This window comes from Myzus persicae, unplaced genomic scaffold (genome assembly GCF_001856785.1).
Source record: "Myzus persicae strain clone G006 unplaced genomic scaffold, MPER_G0061.0, whole genome shotgun sequence".
In the NCBI taxonomy this organism is placed as follows: Eukaryota; Metazoa; Arthropoda; class Insecta; order Hemiptera; family Aphididae; genus Myzus; species Myzus persicae.
Genome location: NW_019101135.1, coordinates 948,460 through 970,871, shown reverse-complemented (window position 1 = coordinate 970,871; position 22,412 = coordinate 948,460). Strand labels below are relative to the sequence as shown.

General features: G+C 31.2%; 1 pseudogene; it reads right to left on the bottom strand.

Annotated features, from left to right (window-relative positions):
• The window catches only part of LOC111027820, a 96,915-nt pseudogene extending 81,857 nt beyond the window's left edge, over positions 1–15,058 (bottom strand).
• Between the last annotated feature and the right edge of the window lie 7,354 nt (positions 15,059–22,412).

Below are 22,412 nucleotides of genomic sequence, written 5' to 3'. Positions count from 1 at the left end.
AAATAACATTGGTTAGTTATGGGTATAGTTGCCCAGAAAAGTTTTATATTGTTTTTTTTTGCTAAACTTGGATATGTCATAATCAAAATTACATTATTTTGTAAGACAATAAGAAGTAATATTGTACTATAATTTTAATTTTATCCCCGACATTTCACTTTTTTTTATCCACCTAAAACTTTTTAATATTTTGTGATTGATAAAATTGTATGGGTACCTTATTATTTCGTTAATTAAAATGATTTATTATAGATATGGTTATTATTCAATGAAACAAAAAATAGACCGAATTCCGAGAAGGTAGTATGAAAATATTCTGATTAACGTATTCATGATTAGTACACATATTATTAGTCAGTATTTTTCTTGTATATACCTACGTGTTTTGGTGTTCCGATAAATATTGATACCAAAAGATATTAATAGAATTATTATTTAAATTTATGTATTTTGTTAAAATTGTTAGAAAAATGTCGCATTATAAATGTAGGTAGGTACTAAATACCAAAATAAGTCATTAAAAAAAGTGTTCATTTTAAACATGAATATCAAGGAATTGAATTTGAGATTTTAAATTGTTATTGAACAATCTAAAGTCAAATGATCTATAAATCTGATAATTTTGGCAGTCCATAGACGATTGGTGCTAACTTATCGATACTGGATAATTTTAACTAGACATTTTATTATTTTTATTTTTACAAGAAATACACAATCTATACTATTAAGCACAACATACGTATATGTGAGATTAGGGTAACAAAACATTATGGAGTAACGTGAATAAGAAGCAAACCCATCAGTAGCACTTATAACTAGACATTTAAAGTTTAGCTTCTACCTCGATGATATTTATACATTTCACAAAAATGAATAATCAATACATATTTTTTTTATATTATCTAATTCATTGCTCATAAATTTGATTTATTTATTTTTTTTTTTTAAATTAAAGTGAAGCTTCAACATCATTGGTTATTAGCCTACAGTAAATGTTGTACAATATAAAGAGTAAAAGAAAGATTTATTTTTTATATGATATTTTTTTGCTGGTAATACTCTCCCGACTATTATGATTGATACGTCGTAGGTATAGGTATAAGAAGATATATATATATACATACCGAATCAATTCAAATCGGAAAAAAAAAACGAAAAATCCCTTCTTGATACACTATAATATATATATATTACAGAGGTATGTGACGCGTTAGCAGAAATATATGCTCTCGGTTTCATAATCGAAACGGCTGTTGGATGCGATGCATATTCAGGAAAACTGTTAATCATCGATAAATACTCGAGAAGTTTAACTAACACATTAGCTCTTTGATACTCATTATCAATCGGCGTCGAGGTCGGTGTATGGAACGCTAACTACAAATAATTGTTACAAATTATTGCGTCGTGTTTCGTGTGTGCACAGACACACGGGTGCTAGCACATGCACGCGTGCGAGTGGGCACGCACGCGCACTCGGCGCGGCTACACATGTGACTATATAATAATATATAAATCAACACCTCTCGGGTACCTGTATATATATATCAGCCTGCTACCTATATCATCATCATCGTACAGACACATCTCTTTTCTCCGGAACCCAAGACTTCGGCGTACGCGTATTATTGCATTACCCGTACAGCACTCGGTGTGGGTTTATCGTTGTGTACAATTTGCCGAAATCTCTTGAACTTTTGACACTAGGCCGCGATAAAAATAAAATAAAAAAATAAGAACCGTGTTAATTAGTAGCAATAACAATTTGAACGAAGCGTTTCATTGTAACACGAGAACCGGCACGAATTTCGTTTTTTAATTACATATATTATAATAAGCCTATTATAGATAAGTCAAATAAATTGGAGAATAAACGTTACATTGGTATACAACCGAAAGTGTACGGCTTATAATAGGTAGGCACCTCTGTATTACTTACGTACACGAATACACGTTATAACATTAAATATATATATTATTTAAATTATTGTTGTTTGTATATGAACGCACGCTGGTGCGTATTTTAATACAGGTATGCGTTTTGTGTTTTCAAAAACACATATTATATGTTATACGAAAATATGTTTCACCTATACTACCTACCTATACAGTATATTGGGTATATAACTGGCTACCTATAACTTTTGATTCGTAATTCATGACATCAATTCACATTGCAGATTATAGTATGGTTTATAAACTCCACCGAAATCCTTCACACACCTGTGCGCGTATCCACACCGCGTTGTGCAGGTTCAACACCCGAAGTCATTCCCGTCGGTGTAAGTATATTCGTATACGAAGTGCGTGTAAACTTGAAAATATATTCCAACACTGTGTTTTCATTTTTTTTTTTTTTTTTTTACCAAGTGTCGTGAGCTGTCAAGTTATATATATACAGATAGATACGCCCACCACCGCTGCAGTGTTATATTCTCATTGTTTGTGAACAACAAGTGGGTTTTTGGCGAAAACCGTCGTATAAATCATTTCGTAAATCTGCCCGAACACGTGTACCTAACCTGGCTAACCTATACCTAGGTATATTATGCGCCGTCCGGATGTAAACGTCACTGTCGCCCGAGGCTTCAGCTAGTCATGCCCGTGTGCAAGAAGATCGTTATCGTCGGTCCATTCAGCTCTGCAGCGCGGCCAATAATATTACATATTATTATTATTATTATTATGCGTATCCGTTTATACACGCGTATTATAGGACACATAACAATATTCAGCCAGGTACACATTATTATATTATATTGTAATATTTTTACACTATTAATCAGCAGCATTATATAGACATACATTCGGTTAACCTATTTTTTTTTTTTTTTCGTAGAATTTCTTCTATGCTCTTGTTCTGTTTTACAAAAACATATTTTTATAATATAGTAATATTGCACGGGTACATCGCGGGTCACGTTAGATTATGCAGAAAACGTTACGTCAATGGTCAATATTATAATATATTATTATTTATCTTTTAAAAAACACAATATTTTCAACCTCACGTATTATTTATTAAATATTCATGCAATATCTTAGCCGTATAAAAATGTTGTTAAATTTAACTAATAATGCTAGGTAGGTTTATATGTAAATTTACACACGCAGTATTACAGTAGCTAAGCTACTGCATGTGTGAATTAATTTTGCATGAACAACTTGAGTATACCTATACATTTGTCATAATTCAATTTAAATATTTAAATTTACAAATTATGAGCTTGTAAGTTGTAATGTTCACCTAATATGTTGTAATTTTATACTATAAAAGTTGGGCGATGTTGGGCTATTGCAGATGTTACACCGTTATAATGTGGATGTAATTTAAAAAAATTCAAAGTGTTTAACACTCAACTATAACCTATAATATAATTTATTTTCTAATATTTTGATTCGACAAAAATTACAAGCAAAGCAACAATATTTACCTACCTATATAATATAACGCTGGTACATCAATATTTTAATAATACATATTATACAGTATACACTTGTCATTTTCGACCGTCAGAAATTTCAATGTGCGTCTACTTATTTATTCTTTGTTATCAAAACCCTTAAATATTTTACAAATAATTAAACATATTTTTTTAATTCCATCGATGCTAATAATCGTCGATTGTTCGTATTCGCCGCTGACAATATTGTGATTCTTTATGTAAACAGTTCCTTGCTGGTTCAATAGCAAGTTTAAAGTTATCATTTATGTTAGGTATAATACTGTGATGTTCGAATAAGACGATATAGACGAGATAGTCGCGGACGACAAAAATATTATAATTGACTATCTCTGTGTTTTCGCTTGTCACTCCTTTTGACCACGCATGATTGACAGTCGTCCTTGCAGGCCGGCAAAGACTGCGATATTCTCCAGATGCGAGTTTCATAATATTCTGTTACGTAGGTACCAACGACATCAAATGGACTATTACGGGCGCACGCTCAAGTGACCTTTGACGTCCGTCCCAGTGGTAATTAACTCAAGTGGATTGCATCCGAAAGAAAAGTAATATAGAAACAAACAATTGATTGAAAACATCCGGTTTCCATGATTGCTACGAACAATATTGTCCTCGTGTTTGTAAATAATATAAAGAAATCGTCAATCGGCACGACCTTATTATACATAATATGTGCATCGATGCAAAGTCGTTAACTTTTCGTTCTCCGCCTTTCCGACTAAAATGTTTTACTTTGGAAAAACTGCGGTTCGACATGTTATATTATTATATTATAATATGGGATTTTAATTTCTCAAAACATTGTACATCAGACACTAAGTGTCTGACCTCAACGGCTCAGTTTTTGCGTACATATCAGTGAGGAGGAATTGCACGACTTGGCCCAAACTATACTGTATACGAATAATATTGGCCAACAAGACCGACACATACGTCATATTATTATAAGCTCGCGGTGTACCGCGCTTACAGATACCATAATATTATAAATACATGATCATACGTTTAAATCGTAGGTGGGTACTTACTATTATTATTATTATTATTATTATTATTATTATTATACGCGATTTTAACAGCTGCAACTATAATAACAATGATGCTGCCACATTTCTTATTAATAATACACGTATAGTACCTCGGAACATTTATACCACATATTTTATAACTATATACTCGTTGTGTTATAATATTAGTAGGTATAAGATGAATATGGTCGGTCATTCGGTATGAAATGTACAAGGGTGTGGGTACACTGTATACAGTGTGTAGTTACACAAACCTACCTTGAATATACTGTACAAACTTATGGGTAATACTATATACCTATTATGCTTTTACACACACACACACATATGCATTTTGGCGTATAAACATAATATATATGAATATTATACCACTGCAGTTAGTTACATATTATAATATTCCACTCGACGGTTGATGTTTTATTGAACTCTATTCATGAGCTGTTATGTACAAGTGGACGAATTTGTTGAAAGCATAGTGGTTAGAATAATATATCAATTAAGAAGTTGTAATTATAGTGATTGTGTTCAAAATATTATTTAAATAGTACCTACTCATCGTTGGGTACATTGATAATTAGAAATAAGTCACGGCAACAATATTGTTATCCTGATCGAAATATCGAAATATCTTTATTGGAAGCTTTACTAATTTCATATATATATAAAAGTCAAACATATTATTATAATACGAGTATGTAATAAAGTACCTATATGTAGATATGGCATTCGATATCTAATGCGATTACGACACTCGAGTTGAAGAATAAAAACAGGATATCTGTTATCGTCTGTTCACATTTTTCTTTATTTTTAACAATAGTTTTGAGTTTTTTTACACAGCTAGATTTGAAACTATACTAATTCATATATATTTGATATAGTTTTTTATTATCTTCGGTTTCTATCCTTTTCGAAGTATAAAAATTTAACGGAGCACACACTTCATTGTTTTCTTCGAGTTCTCGAGAAGAATATTATGATTGGGTTAGCTACAGTGAAAGCCTCCTACTACTCGTATATTACTATAAACAATATCAGCTATATACGGGAGCTTGTGCAGTTTCGTATCATATATAGGTAATTGAATTCGTATTCCTGATGGTCAATTTAAATGTATACAAAGCTAACGACGCACATTTATTACGATTTGTTAAGTGGTAATACATTCTGGTCACTTATGCCTCATTCGTTTTATATATATATAGACGCAATGTTGTCGTATTAATCATATATGATTTAACTTGCAACTTATTATACTCTCTCTACCTCCGAATCATAAATTATACACAGAGAATTTGAGCTAAAAACAAATAAGAAAATTCCCAAGTTACTATTACAATCGCATATTATACGTATACTATCTCAAGTGGACCATTTGTTTAATTATAGGTGTCGTTCATAATCGCTATTGTACAGGTTTCGACCTTTTATCTCTTTTCATCTGAAAAATGCTCATTAAAATCAATTAATACAACATATAGGCATGTTTAAAAATTAAAACTATTCTAAAACAATTTTAACAAAGATAATTATAATTTTTTGAACGTATTCAAAATATAATTACAAATAGCTATAATATTATTACATTATAATTGATTTTTAAATAATGTTACCTACTCAGGTACCTACTTAAAATCCTATAAAAATTGAATTGCATTTCTTTGACTAAAATGTTAGAAGAATTAAAATTAAAAATAAAGTTTATTATTTTTATCTGTTGTCTGCGCCAAATACATTTATTTGATTCAATCTTTACGTATATAAAATACTATTGTACCCGGAAAATAAAACATAGGTAGTACCTACTTAATTAAATAAGGCGGCTTGCCTTAATAACTCAATATACTCGTGTGTTAAGTAAATATAATAATATTTAGGTGCATGTGAGAATATGAAATTTAATTTACTGATCACAGATCAGCATAAATACCTATCCATTTTTATTTAAACGTCGAAAGAAACGTGTCAAAAACATCAAAGAGAAAACTTCATGGTGGGAATGAACAGTTATTGTTATAACAGTAATAAAACAAATAGGAGTTCTAGGAATCTATGAAACTTTTGACGTATAGGTAAAACGAAATGATAATTAATAATCATAGTAATGATAATTATATGCAGTATAGTCGCGTATAGTTAAAAAAGAATAAAAGAAGATAAGAGTATTTTAAAAACAAATTACGGACGAGAATAATCAATTTATATAATTCCTATAGGTACAACATTTTAGTGTGTGTATTTATTATGTTTTAGAGAAATTAGCACGGATGTGGTCATTCGTTGTTACGAGCTGTTAAATGATCCATTGTAATACCCTTCTTATAACTATAAACATATAAATCTAAAATTTATGTGATTGCACGCATCATCGTATGGTACAGGTACCTACTCGAGTATATAATACTTGTACTCATGAATATATTAGGATTTCCTAATTAAACGCTTTCAAACACACAGTAAATAGGCATCGTATAATACCGATGAAAATTAAATAATCCATTGATTAAAATATGTCCAATGACAGTTATTACTATTTCACATTTCCCTTACGCGTTCGACGAGTGCACGCATATTGTCGTATTATACCTGTATGACGTATAATGTGATAATATAGTCAATGCGCTTTCTTTTATCATATTTCATCGCCGCGTCAGTCGCGGGTAATGAACATAAAAAAATCATACACTCGTGCACGCGTATTACAAGTACTTATAATATATTATATTGTTAAATACCTAAATTGTGTATATTATATTGCAGGTATGTGCGTTGTAAAATTCAACGTATATATGTATAACTGTGACCGGCAAGTAATATAATACTATTAACTATAATAGTATACACTAAAGCTGACGCGCACGCGCGGTCCGTTCGCGATTTCGGTTAGGTTAGGTGCCATATTGTAGTATTTTAAATTTTAATAATAAACCAATATATTATAACGTCAAATTGTACAAGAATAATTTGTATAGCGACGAATCGACGGTGTAGGTAAGAGGTGACCAACAGCTTATTCGAGATGAATATAATTATTCTATTCGGTGATATTATTGTGAAGATTAATAATAACAAGCAGCCAATAGTGCTGTATTTAATTTGAGAACAATCGACAAATCATCCGCATCAATTATAACATTATACTAGGAACATTATTCAGCATGCTTATTGCAGTAGAGTTAAAGAGTTTAATAATAATATATTAATGTGCAATATACCTAAAAAGTATTTAATAAGTATTCTGTATTTATCTAATAATAATGAAATGTAGAAGGACAAAAACGCAATATTATCACACGGACAGCTTTTAAATTAACTTTATTGTTTTTGAAAAAAAGTACAAAACGGAAAGCGTTCCGGGAACAGCGTGTGATTAGCTACCTATTAAAACGGTTTCCGGTCAAATCGTACATAATATAATATATATTGTATGCATTTCCGTTAACAAAAACAAGGTCGAGTTTTTATATGTTTTGTTTTATGGTGATGATATAATGTCTGATTACCATTACCTATATATATGACTGATTTGTATTTTCGATCTATAAATTACAAATTATACAGTCGATATAGGCCTATAGCGCACCATAAAAGAATTAATAAAGTTTTTTTTTTTCATGTTGTCCACGTGATGAAATGGTTCGAGGGACGAAGTTGTGAAACACAATAAAAATTGTAAAGATACATTCAATTCAATACATAACGGCAAGGGTTCAAGGGAAACGCGTGATTAATTTTTATGACAACCAAAATATATAAAACACCGTTGTCTGCTAATAATAACTCATAAATAAACTCTGCAGAAACACGTGTACCTATATTAATCATACACTAATTAAGAACACGACCACTATAATATAATACCATTAAATATAAATACTGCCTTTCTCTCGAACACTAACACCATATTATATAGGTAGGTCTGTATATACATATACAGATTGTTTAACGATGGTGATTTTCAATTTTAATATTTATCAATTTTTAATTTTTCAGTGGATAATATATACGCGCCTTAAGTATTTTAAAATATAGGTAAATTATGCGAGAGCACTTACCCGCTTCTCCTCTGCCTTCGCTTCCAGTTTGTCGCATCCATAGAGTAACGTGTTTAGAAACTGCGAACACATAAATTGCAACAAAAATTAATCATGCGTATATATAGAACGATATATTATATATTATATATTATATACATTTCTCGCGTCTAAAATGTATAACATGATCCAGAAGTTGTTACGATAAAAAAAACTTACACACACACACACACACACACACACATATAATATATAGGTTTATGTTGGAAAGAAGAATGCGCAAGGAAGCTGTGTTCTCATGTGTGACCGACTTCCTAATAAAGTGGATAATAGAAAATGAAATCGTGTATAAATGTCCATAACTAGAAATATGGTCTATTCGCTATAGGTATATAATCTCCGTTCGCCATCAAAGTTATTGCTTCATGTTCTCCAACTCTGCAGCTTGTATTGTTACCCTGTTCACGACATAAGAGTGAAAGGATCATCAAACTTTCAAATATTTTGTTTGGTATAAAATATGTATCAGAATGTTTTTTTTTTTTTTTAATAAAATAGTCATTTCAGAGCATATAAACAATAAACTTTGTAATATAGAAGGCCAATACTATCAAATGAAAGTAAGCTTGTGAAAAAAATATGGGAAATTGGTGATAAAATCCCCATATACAATACCTACAAGATAATATACTTATTAGTGAATTATTACTAATTTAAGAGTTTATCGACATTGTTCAGATAATGTAATGTACTATTATAATGGTACGTGACGATGCAGTGATGTACATCAGTATAGGTAATTATTATATCGCGGTAGCAATCCAAACGAAAAACAACTGTTCAACGAATATCATATGGATCCATCGCCCGAACAATAATGTTATAATATTGTAGGTGAAAACAATAATAGGTTTAAATTATTATTTTTACCCGAACAAAACTTCGTCGTGTATTCAACTGAATCGTCAATAAATAGAAAAGTAATAGTTAATATTATTTTAAGAAATTTCAAACCACCAGATGATGTTTAATAGATGTTTCATTTTTTATTGGATAGATTTTAACCAAAGAAACCCGCGTGGGTGAATGTCAGTGCGTAGGTCCGGTTATAAATTTCCGAACGTCCACTACTATTATACATACATGGCCATAGCACATATAATTTGATATTGCAGCGGTAAATATTTTAATACATGACATCTCACATCGATGTACCCATGTGTATAGGTGCCATTATATTATATCGTATTTTTTAATTAGTCAATAGATTTGTTTACCCATAGTACTCGGTCAAGGACTAAAATGAGAAGAAAAAAACTGTCACGAGATTTAGCAATCACCATACACACGTTTAATCGATATCGAGATATTGACAGTTCAATATTGCATTTGTACGGTTTTTGCCGGTTACGTGCAGTCTTAAAATATATGTTCTACGGCGTCTCTGTGATAATAATATTATGCAACTCGGATAAAATGTATTCCCAAGATAAATAAAAAACACGCTCACATCGTGATCCGAACTTTATATACAGAAAAAACCAACTACATTGGAACTGAAACAATTAACGTGAAATGTTTTCCACTGATTAATTCCTGCTCGGCTGCTCATAAATGCTGTACTTCGAGAACATGGCATATGTTAGATATTATTATAACTGTAAGTGTTGTATACGATATTAGTCATTATAGTGCTGTCAATATACATGTAAGTAAAATGATATTATAATCCACTGTATTAAACCAACTATCGAAAACGATGATACACTTCCCGTCACGAATAAGTGTGCGATATAGTTATAAGTACCTAAATATAATTTGGTACATACAATTGAAATACCATGAGATCGAATAGTATCATGCATATAGTGCGGTGATGCGGTGACGGTCGTCAGTCAGAGGTAAAATATGAAATTATACAATATATGTATAGAGGGCGATTCTTTAACCACGGACCAGGTAAGGTTGTTTTTAGTTATATCTATCTAGGTATATGTAGTAGGAATAATATCTAATAGACAAAAATAAACTATTTAATTCCTCGTATAGGTATTTTCTAAGAAGCGTTGCTGACCTATATACTCAATAATCGCCCTGCGCATTGATAATATTATATATATATATTATATCATACGCACACAGCACAGTTGCGTTAGTGCATTAGTGCGTTAGTGCATTAGTGCGTTAGTGCAGTTGCGTATTTACAGTGCTCCCCCCCCCCCCCGGTTCAAAGGATCTGGAATGATGTTAATTAATTTTTTTGTTTTACGAGATTATAAGAAACGCAGATCATAAAATATGTGACCCACGGGTCTATGGATTGTGAAAATTATGTACACCCAATCCCCTTCTTCCTCCTGCACGAAAAATTCCTAAATACGCCGCTGACATGGTGCGTATAGAGGGTTATGCATTATTACGATACCTACACACACAAACACACACACACACAGACACACACACGTCATAACGTGCGTATAATACAACGCACACTGTTTATACACGCGCATCACACGTCGCGACGTCCACCGCGGGAAGAGCCCGGAAGCCCATGAAGTATAGGTATGCGTACGGATATAATATTATGTAGTTATTTAGGTGTATAATTACAGTAATTTGCTCATTGAAAACAATAAATTGCCGCGGAAAGGTGGGATAGATTTTCTCGTCGGGTCTATTAACAGGTATACCATAGGTATATATACTATATAGGTATACATACCATCGTATATAGGTGTATACCCTATATTGCTAACACGAGCGTGTTTTTACGCCTCCCGGACTGTGTACAAAATCTTGTATATAACACTATTACACACACGTATATATGTGCAGCGACATCGGCGGCGGCCGGTCGGTTCCTATATATAATATATATGTATGTATAATAATAATAATAATAATAATAATAATAATATAATATACCTACACTAGTGTGCGGACGATAAAACCTGATCCGATCGATTACCACCGATAATATATACCGCCGAGTACCGACACGTATATACACTTTTTTTTATTATTATTATTGTTACGCGTTTTGTATTTTAATTACTATTATTTTATTGTCCGGCCAGTGGTGACTAAATTTTGTTTACCCGTAATCGACACAAGACGTTTTATACTATACATATAGTTAGGTATTGTTTTTAGGTACATAGTACATACACCATTGCTATAAACATATACAATTTTATAATAATATATTGTAGGCACTCCGTGTAATATTATTTAAAACCCGCATAATATACAAGTCCATATAGGTACCTACATTTTGGTATTAAGATTTTTTGATACTAACTCTGGCTACAACCTACAACTACACTCAGTTATGATAATGACCCGGCAACTATAACATATATTATGTGTTATGTATATATATATATTTTTTACACTTTTACATCAACTATACTTAAAAAAATAATAAGTGTGTACTGATTTTTGAATTAATTTTTGATGTACGATTCAACCCCACGCAAATTAATTGTTGTTTTTTAACCGTTACAAATATGGAATATTATAATATATTATAGTGATACTTTCAAAATAATGCGTATTCTAATAAATTACAATAAGTCAATATCATATAAAGGTATAACATATTACATTCATTATTAATATTCAATTTAAAGGAAATTTATTCTATTTTTGTAATTTAAATTTTAAAACGTATCTCAACAGTAATTATAGGTACAAATGTTACAATGTGTTAAATATTACTAAATAAAATGAAGGAACGCATCAAAAATGTTCAATATGTGTTTATTACCACAACCTTTTATGAAATTTTAATTTTTCCATACTTAACACAAAACACTGCATGTCTTCATAACTACAACAGACTACATAGATTCTAGTACTAATAAAAGTACATATAAGTTATTATATCTGAAATATATTTTAAATATTATATGTTTTTAATATTTTGTGTGATAAAGTAATTTTTTCTTCATATATATATATTAACTATAAGTACTTATAGCATTAAACCAAAGTCACAACGGTTACTGTCAACGTACATTTACCGGATTTACATGTATAATACTAATTTAAACTTAATAAAATAAAAGTGTTTCATAGAATGGTTAAGTTTTCATAACTGATGTCTAGCTACTATTATATTTTATATTTATTGGAAAATTAAAATTTTAATTAATATTTACTAATGATATTAATATAAACATTTTTAGACTTTAAAATAAGGCATTCTATAGTACCTATGTATAATATATTTTAATGTTATAAATACCTCATACTGCAGTTATGTGAAACAAATATTTATAAGACACAAAAAATAATCGTGTGAGCAGTGAATAATAAATTAATTTGGTACGTACAATCTATTTCTTTGCGCATTCAAAATATTGGAAACAATTTCGAAAATGTAGGTAGAAATTTTTAATCATTTTATCATTGTATAATTTTAAAATAAATTCGTTATAATTTATATGTATGGCTACAAAAGCAAAATATTCAAAAGAAAAAACATGCCAATATAAACGCATAAAATGCAATGCTTTGCTATATGAATGCATAATAAGACAAGAACTTATATACACTATACAATAAATAACAGCTATTATTTTTTTTTATAAGTTCAAGTAATGTAAGGTTCAAACATTTTGTTTATATTATGTGATTTGAATATTTGTAATCAATTTAAGTTATTTTATTTGAATGGACAGATTTAAGTAATCATCACGTACTTCAATAAATATCTAAACTTTGAAACTTTGCCAGCTTTAATAATCAAATGTGTGTGTTTAGTTATTGTAGATATTATTTTCGCTAAGACTATCTACATTTAAGAGCAAATAACAAAACAAGTAAGGTACCTGACACAGTGGCACATAAACATTCAAAAGTGGGAACTATATTATATTATTAATATAAATAGATAATATATCAATAGGCATATAACATGTATATACGACATCGTACATTGAATATTTTAACAACTTTATGGTAATTATTAGGTACCTATACCTAATATAAAAATAAGAAGTTATGTACCTATAATATATCAAATAAATTATTTTATAAAATGTTGAACAAATTTGTTAGTTCGTTAACGACAACGAATTTTTCTAAAAACGTGTATGTTACATTTATAAAAATGATTTTGTTAAAATCTGATTGTTTAAAATTTAAAATTTAAATTTATTTTTCAATTAATATTGATATTATAAAATATGTTTGAATGTAAGATTGTTAAAAGATTTTTTTTTTTAGAAAATAGATCGTACAAAAATTCAAGACATCAGACAAACTTATTGAAATCCAGTTTAATGTTAACATAACCAATTATCCATTTATAGATATCAGGTGTAAGTATTTATATAGTGTAGGTATACATGGGTACATCATGAAAACGTGACCAAAAGAATGTGTTTCGCAAAATGGAAATTTTACCTGAACTAGTATATACGTATAGTAGCAACTATCAATATTATTGACATCACGAAGTGCGCGGTATTATGTAAACAGTTTAAACACTTATGGGTACGTACATTACATATTGAATTCGTTATATTGAAAAAATAGAAGAACTCTACATAGCAACAATTAATAAATTAAAGAAAAAGTAGGCCCGTATACGTATAGGCATACTAATGATCAACTACATCATTTTCTTAAGCGCATTAACACGAGTTAAAAGGTGGGCATTACATATGCAATACCAACGTATAGGTACCTAAGTGTAAGTACGTCATATATTTGCGCTTTACCGGTTGATATACCTAAATAGATAAATCAAACGGAAACACAGTTTTAACGATCTGCTATAATACCAATGTACACTGCATATCTCGGTGTAAATCTAAATAAAATCGCGATTCGTCTAGTGGGAAATTGTTTGTAAAACATCAACCGACAGTAGCGTTTATTTCTAGCCATGTTCCCATATTATAATAGTCGAGTTGTGTAATAATAGCGGCAATAATAGCGGCGCGCGTCGTAGGTATTTCGTATTGTGCGCTCGTGACTTACCTGCATTTGCCAATTAAAGTCCAACTGTTCGTTCGCCCAATTATTGCCGTTACAAGAGTCGGGAACGATTTGATCTCGGGGGGAACAATTCACCGAGGACAATTCCATGCTACGGACGAAACGACGGAATCCAGAGCGTCTGCTAGCATGTAGGCTGCAGTAAGTCGATATCGCGGATAGACGTCGAAATGAGAGAAACGATAACGAGAATTTTTTTTTTTTTGTTTTCGAAAACGAACCGACGCACCGACGAAAAAGTGTGTGTACGAGAGTAAACTGCAGCGAGAGACACGACGAAAGCGAAAACAAATGGAAAAAAATAACTATACTCGAAATCTCGAACACGAAAAAAAATAAAACTGCACAATATCGCGAAAAAAAAACGCACGAAAAACCCGCGGACAACGATAGTGATAATAATATTATTTTGTCGTCGTTTCCTTGTGTACAACAATAATTATTTTCATTCACCGACGGACAGCTCGCGCGGAGTGGATCGTGTGCCGCGACGGTGGTTTTCGAACTGGTTGCGGCGGCCCCCGTGAACCGGACCGGCGGCGGTCGGAGATGATGTTGTGGGACATCATGAATGAAATGGGCGTGGCCCCGGCGTATCGGCACACCAGTGGAACAACGCGAACCCCTCCTCTACGCATTATCGTCGTGAGGTCCGTAATTGATTTGTAATAAAAAAAACGAAAATCGTTTACGCGGTATAATAATTTTATAATAAATAGTGTACCGCGGGGCTACCTGTTGTTTCCCGACGCGCATCGCAGTCGCAGCTGCAGTTTTTGCCGTTGATTCAGCGTGATTTACTGCACTTACAACATAATAATAATTGTATATTATGCAGCAAATGCGCCGTACCTCCGTAATAATACGAATCGGTCACCGAGTGCATTACAATGCATAAGAGGTACAATATATAAGAGAATATCATTTTGGAAGCTCATTATTATTATACGTTCCAATAGTGATATGCACATAGGATTAGACAAATTATTATAAACTATGAAATAGTGGTACCTACCAACCAACAACAATTCGTTGTCCGAAAAGAACAGTTTATTTTTTTTCGACTCATTCGCTATTATGTCTGCAAAGGGTTAACAAAACAAATTAAAAGTAAGGGTATTCCCGTCATATGATTCGTGGTATATGATCATAATACATAGGTTTATATATGGTACCTATCATAATATACAGCTTACCACCGTATAAACGATGAGAGTGCCTATAAGTAAATATCGACCTACATTTAAACTGTAATTATATAATAATAATACTAATAAGTTTAATTGTACCTACCTATATATAATACATATAATGACACCCATCATCATATTTTTATAAATTTTCTTCTACATTTAGTAGTTATTGTCTACGATAAATGATCGTTTTATAACTTTTAATTATAATTATCGTTTATATAGTTGTTAATGTAGTGCGGATTTTCGAAACTGGACTTTTTGGTAGTGATGATCAAAATTGGTCTTGCGGTCTCGCCATGGTTTTGCCATAAGACCAAGATTAGGTTTACCGACACTGCAAGACTTGCGATTTTTTTATTTTTTTCTCGAAAACACATTAGTTTAATACTAGATTTAATTAATTAATAATTTATAAGGAAAACGATAGGAAATTATTATGATAGTCATTTGATTAGTATTCGAGAAATGGCGAATTATTGAAGAAAAAATTAAAAATAATTGGAATTATTATTGCAAAATAATATAATTGTTTATTACTAATATTCTTTTTTCTCAAAATAGATATAGACGTCGAAAGTTGCCGTCTTACTAGTACGATAATTTATGTCTGTATAATACACCTCTCCTTCGAATCGAATACTAATATTCGATTAAAAACTAATCATTGCTAGAAATCATCACGGACTGCGATAGATATCATTTTGATTGTAAGAACGTTTTTTATTTTCGCTCGTAGTTTGTGTGATATTGTCGTATTGGATATAGTGTGTACCTAAACGTCTTAAACTATATTGTCAGCATAACATATGTCATTATACTGTCGTAAACTTGTGGTCTGTTGGTATAATACGCCTCATTGTTAATACATACAACGAGTAAAATAAAAACTATACATTTTTTAACTTGTATTATGTTTACTTTCGATCTATTAATTTATTGCACGCCATATATATTGGACTTGAGTTTCGTCTTACAGGTCGTAGCTAAAAACGTATACACAGCTTAAACAGTTATTTAATTTTGTTTATACATTTTTTGAAAATAACAAGAGTTTTACAAGACCAAGACTTATACCAAGACTGAATTTGCAAGACCAATATCAATACTAACGTGTATGCCAAGACCAAGACCAACATTTTGAAGCCCTTGGTAGTGTTTTGATCATCATTACTTTTTGGTACGTTAAATTGTTTGGTTCAGCTAGGTAGCGTATCCACAGTACTTGAATCCCTACTGCATGCACGAGTGTGTAGGCAAGTTTTCATTCCACTGTAATTTCTTAAAGAAAAAATAACCTATGTGTTTACCTGCAAATAATGAAATTAAATTGCATGCACGCGAAAAGAGAAATGTGATGGGAATGGTGTACATTTCAAACAGTAGGTACCTATTTATTGATATATCTAAGAACAATCTCTGAAATTTTCGTCAAAATCGGTTTTTGAGTTTATATTGATAATAAACAGAATAATCAAATAAAGGATCGCATATTATAAAAAATATAAAGCTCTCTATTTGTTGTAAAGTTATAGTTTGTTGATTCGTGGCCATAAACACGGCAATTTGATGTATGCTTATTTTACCTTTATCTGTCCGAGTGACCAAGTGGCAATCTTTTATATTAAAAAAATACTTATTTTTTCTAATTTCCGCTATTTCAGTTAAATAATATATTATGTTTTAATCCATAACTGTTTATAAACAAAATCAAATCACCAATTTCCTGCTCGAATCACAAAAGTCTCGTGTGGGCACCTTTTTAAAATGTGAATTTTGAAAAATCTTTTCTTAGTGCGCCACTATGCATGGCGGTATATGAAGGTACAGTACAAATGTCGAGTCATCAGCTATCATTGGTTCTCATTAAAACATTTTTACTAACTCTACATTGATCAGTCAGCCAGTCAGTCTTCGTTATATTATACATATATGTAGCACTGTAGCTATACATCTCTAGAGATCAGTTATTACTATTACAATGCTCGTAAGTTACAATATTACTGTATTGTCGTTTCGCAAGAGGAATACCGCTATAATATCCATAAAATATCTGTCGATATAAATATAGGAAGAACCCAACTATACGTTCATATACTATATATATATATATATACCAAAATTATGTATCATAGACATTAGTATTAATACCTACTATTATAGACACTATATCATATAATAGGTATATAATATATGACACACCTTAACGGAAATAGTGATAGTTATATAATGACACATTGCAAAAAAATGTAAATTGTTTGTTATAATATTTTGGTAGATATATACCTACCTACAGTACCTATGATGTGTATATGTATGATGTATATGTAAATAAACATACTGTTTGTCTATATATACCTACCAAGTAGGTATATATTTTATGCTGGCGGCATCCGATGCAAGGTCATAAATATTATTTTATTTTAAAGTAAAAAATAAGTAACAATATATTACAGATATGTATTATAGCTGTATAACTTAAGTTACCAGAAGACATTGGCGGATTTAGGGGAGAGGGGAAGATTCTATGGAGCATATAAGCACCCATCGATGTAGTGACAACTTATCACGTTTAACTAAACGCATTAATTGTAAACACTAGGTATATAGGTAGACTCCACCTACTGTAGAACGGATACCATTTTTTAAGCCCGAAGTTGTTCGTAATCGGTACACCTAAGGAGCGTCTATTATCAAAATAGCACACGCACATCACCATAACAAAATCTTAAATCCTCAACTGCCCGGGGATAAATTAAATCGAAACTTCCTGGAATCGTCAAGATCGGTCGAGTATTTTTTGACAGATGAGCCTCAACCATACTCGTTTTTTTAATTATTATAATCATTCAAGAAGATAATGGGTCCCACTGAATATTATCATGTTCTTTTCCTATCCTTGCATATGCTATATTATGTAACATAGCTATTACAGACTAGCTTTTATAGCTTTTTATAGATATTATGTTTCATACATTTGTTTGATATGCACATTTTTTAACGAGATATATGGGTACGTGAATACCACAAATTAAAAACTCCCAAATGTCGCTAAAATATAATGTATAAAAACCGATGATCGGATGATAATGTTCTTACCTAATAAAAGTGTATGATAACAGGTAAATTCACTCTGATATCAAAACCAACAGCGCATTATTGAATCTATTGAACTAATATTTCCTATATCGTACGTGTTAAGACTTAGACAACAAATGCTTGGGCAGAGTCTTCTTACGTATACCAACTATTCATATAACATTAACTCCCTAATGGGGGTCGTGTATGCGTATACCACCGTACCAATATCCATGTATTTTTTACATACAAATATTGTACGAACAATGTTTATCGCGTGCTCAGAAGATTTGTACTGTTTGAAAATAATGATATTTTACAGCAACAAAAAAAAAAAATGGTAGACTCAAAACTGGTACCTACCTTATTATAATATTGCGGTTCAGTGTAGGAAAATATAAACATTAGCATAAAATTTCACGCAAGACAGTCCACATAATATTATTATAATATAGGATAAACGTACTTAGTACTTACGTTCGCATGTTAGTATAATAATATGTTGTAATAAAATGGGTGCCCTCAGAAATTCGTCCAAGAGGTGTGCAAGTTTGTTTATACATACCTAATAATACATAAAATAAATGATATATTTTGTTAACTTGGCTTATTTATTATAATGATGACTATTTGAACGCATTTTCAATTTGTTTTAAAGGTAGGTAGTAATTTATCATAATATATAGTATACTCAAATGAATAAACATTTTCGAAAAGCTAGGGGGCGAATACCCCAACTTGTTCTCCTCCTCCGGACACCTATGTGCGATAAGTATGTACACCTAAATTTCGTTGTACTAATGAGTAATATGTAAAGATATATAGACTGAGAATCAGAAAAAACGCGTGGCCAATCAAATGTCAAATTCAACTACAGCTCCAATGTATTTATATATATATATGTCTGTGTTGAATTATGGACGATGCAACTGAGCAAAATGTAAGTCAACGCCCTATACTTTTCTGGAAACGAAATATTATAATTTATAATGCTCCATACTTAGCAATGTTAAATAATGCCTTTTTTCATTTTTCATAATAAGATATAATATAGGTATTTAACTATAGTTAAATTTTATTCATATATGAATTAGTAATTACGATCGGAAGATACATTAAATATATTTTTTATACAATGAAAACTACTTACATGAAAAATAATTTTTCACAATGTACCTCTATGTCTATAATAATAATAAAAAAATTACCCACAAATGTACTTATTCGTTTTTACCCGTGCACCGCCGTTCCGTATAGGTGAGAATACACGTCGAGTCGTCGAGATCAAACACGATGAATCTGTATTAAAATATATCGTACATATTTGATATAGGTATCATATTATGTATATATATAGCCATATAGGCACTATTGGAGGAATATTTGATTACTGTAATCATAGAATTTCGTAAATCGCGCATAAATACAGGCACCTGCTTGGGTATACGATGTGCATATTATTATACGTCATTATGAATGCAATATTGTGTGCCATGTTGTACACTTATTACTCTATATATATAATGTATACAGGTATACCACGGGCGTATATGATATTCGATATATGCACACGATGAATATCTGATACTCGAGACCCACAGTGTCAATAGGTGAAATCAAAGGGCAAATATTCAGGACGTAAAGACACAGGTATGTATATATATATATATAGGCAGTATATAATATTATACATGGTGTATTAGAAATTTTAGCGCACATACAAATGCAATAGCGGAAAAAAAAAACGAAAAAAAAATTACGTCACCCGAGATGACTTATCGTCGTCGTCGTCGTCGTCGACCGCGTCGTGAGGGCTCATCCACATAATACCATATTATTATACATATTATGCTAAAGCGTATACCTAGTAATGATTTCGGTCATAAAATAATCAGAAGACAATATTATTATTCCGCACAAGTCTGGCTCGTGTATATACATGCGATCGCGGACACCGGGCATATAATATAATACATGGGTATACCCGCGTGTGTATAATATTATTATATATACATATATATATATATACATACATACACACACGTATATATATATATATATATATACATCTACAATATATAGCGTATGGGTGCGCACGGGTAGAATATAAAATTCGGATGTGAACGTATACGTTTCGCAAGTCATGATGAACGCCTACACTTGACATTGCATTCGGTCGCGGCCGCATTCGTTCGTCGAGCGAACAAAATATTATAATGTCTGTACGTATAATATATAATATAATAATATATAATAATATGTATGGGTACGCGTACCGATAAAATTACAAATAACTCTTGCTTATAGGAATTTTCGAGCCGATAATATAGCGACCGCACTATATATTATATACAACCGAAAAATATGTAAGTATATACGCATGCATCGGCAACAGTATTTAGGCAGGTACCTGTGTATAATGTACATAATACGTATGTATGTATTATATTATACAAGTACTTCTACCGAATTCGTATTTTTGTATTGAAGTTTAATTTTAAATTCCCATTAAAATGGGTTCGAGTATTAGAAGTGCCTATAATATAGGTATAGATCGTACAACTGTACACGCGGGTGCCTATATATATATATGTGTGTGTGTGTGTGTGTGTGTGTGTGTGTGTGTGTGTGTACTGTGTGTAGATAGGTGGATACTTCCTAATTTGTTTTTATATTTTATCGTAACGCATATATGTGTATTTTTTAAATGTTATCAATAAAATTGATTTCGTCATTGTTATTAGTAAACAATAGAATATTATTTCGAAACAATACGTTTTATTATTCACGTATACCTATATATATATACACAAGAGGTACTCGTGGTATTATAAATAGGATACGTATAAATTGAATGCTATCGGTATTGAGAGATGAGAGTCGAGTACTTGCACCTAAGTTATCATTCAATGTTTATAATAACTATATACTGTGACTATTAACGGCCGTCTTCGAGGGGATGAAACACGCATAGATTTTTTAAACGACATATCAGTCCCGATGGAGACCTGTACAAGGTTAGGACCTGTGAGATGTATATAAGGTATAACGACATACAACTTTCAATACGAAACACACATACGATGTGGAGTCGTGGAGGTAGTTATAGGGGTGAACACCCCTCCGGCCAGGGTCGGGTATATATACCAACGATAAATACGATGATAAATACATAAGTACCTAACAATACACGTACACGTCATATTACAATGCTATCATTGTAATATTAATAAGTCTTGTTTAACCACATATATAGAACCACGTATACCCACATATCTTGTAGACCTAGCTGTTCACATACAAACATAATATTTATATAATACTATATCAGGTGGACTGAAAACCGCCCCCAGATAAAAAAAATATCCTATCCAAGCTACTGATTATTGTTATTGTGTACGCGATAATTTGTATAAATACGCGTAGCATATCACGGTTGCCGGTTATAATATTATATATTACTATAATATTGAGTATATATTTCGACATTTGTTTCGTTCTCCGCGATGGTGGAAGGTATAATATTTCCGATGTGAGTAACAATATAATATTATGTTACCCCATTTCCTCAGTATACCTAATGGATATATTAATATAATAGCT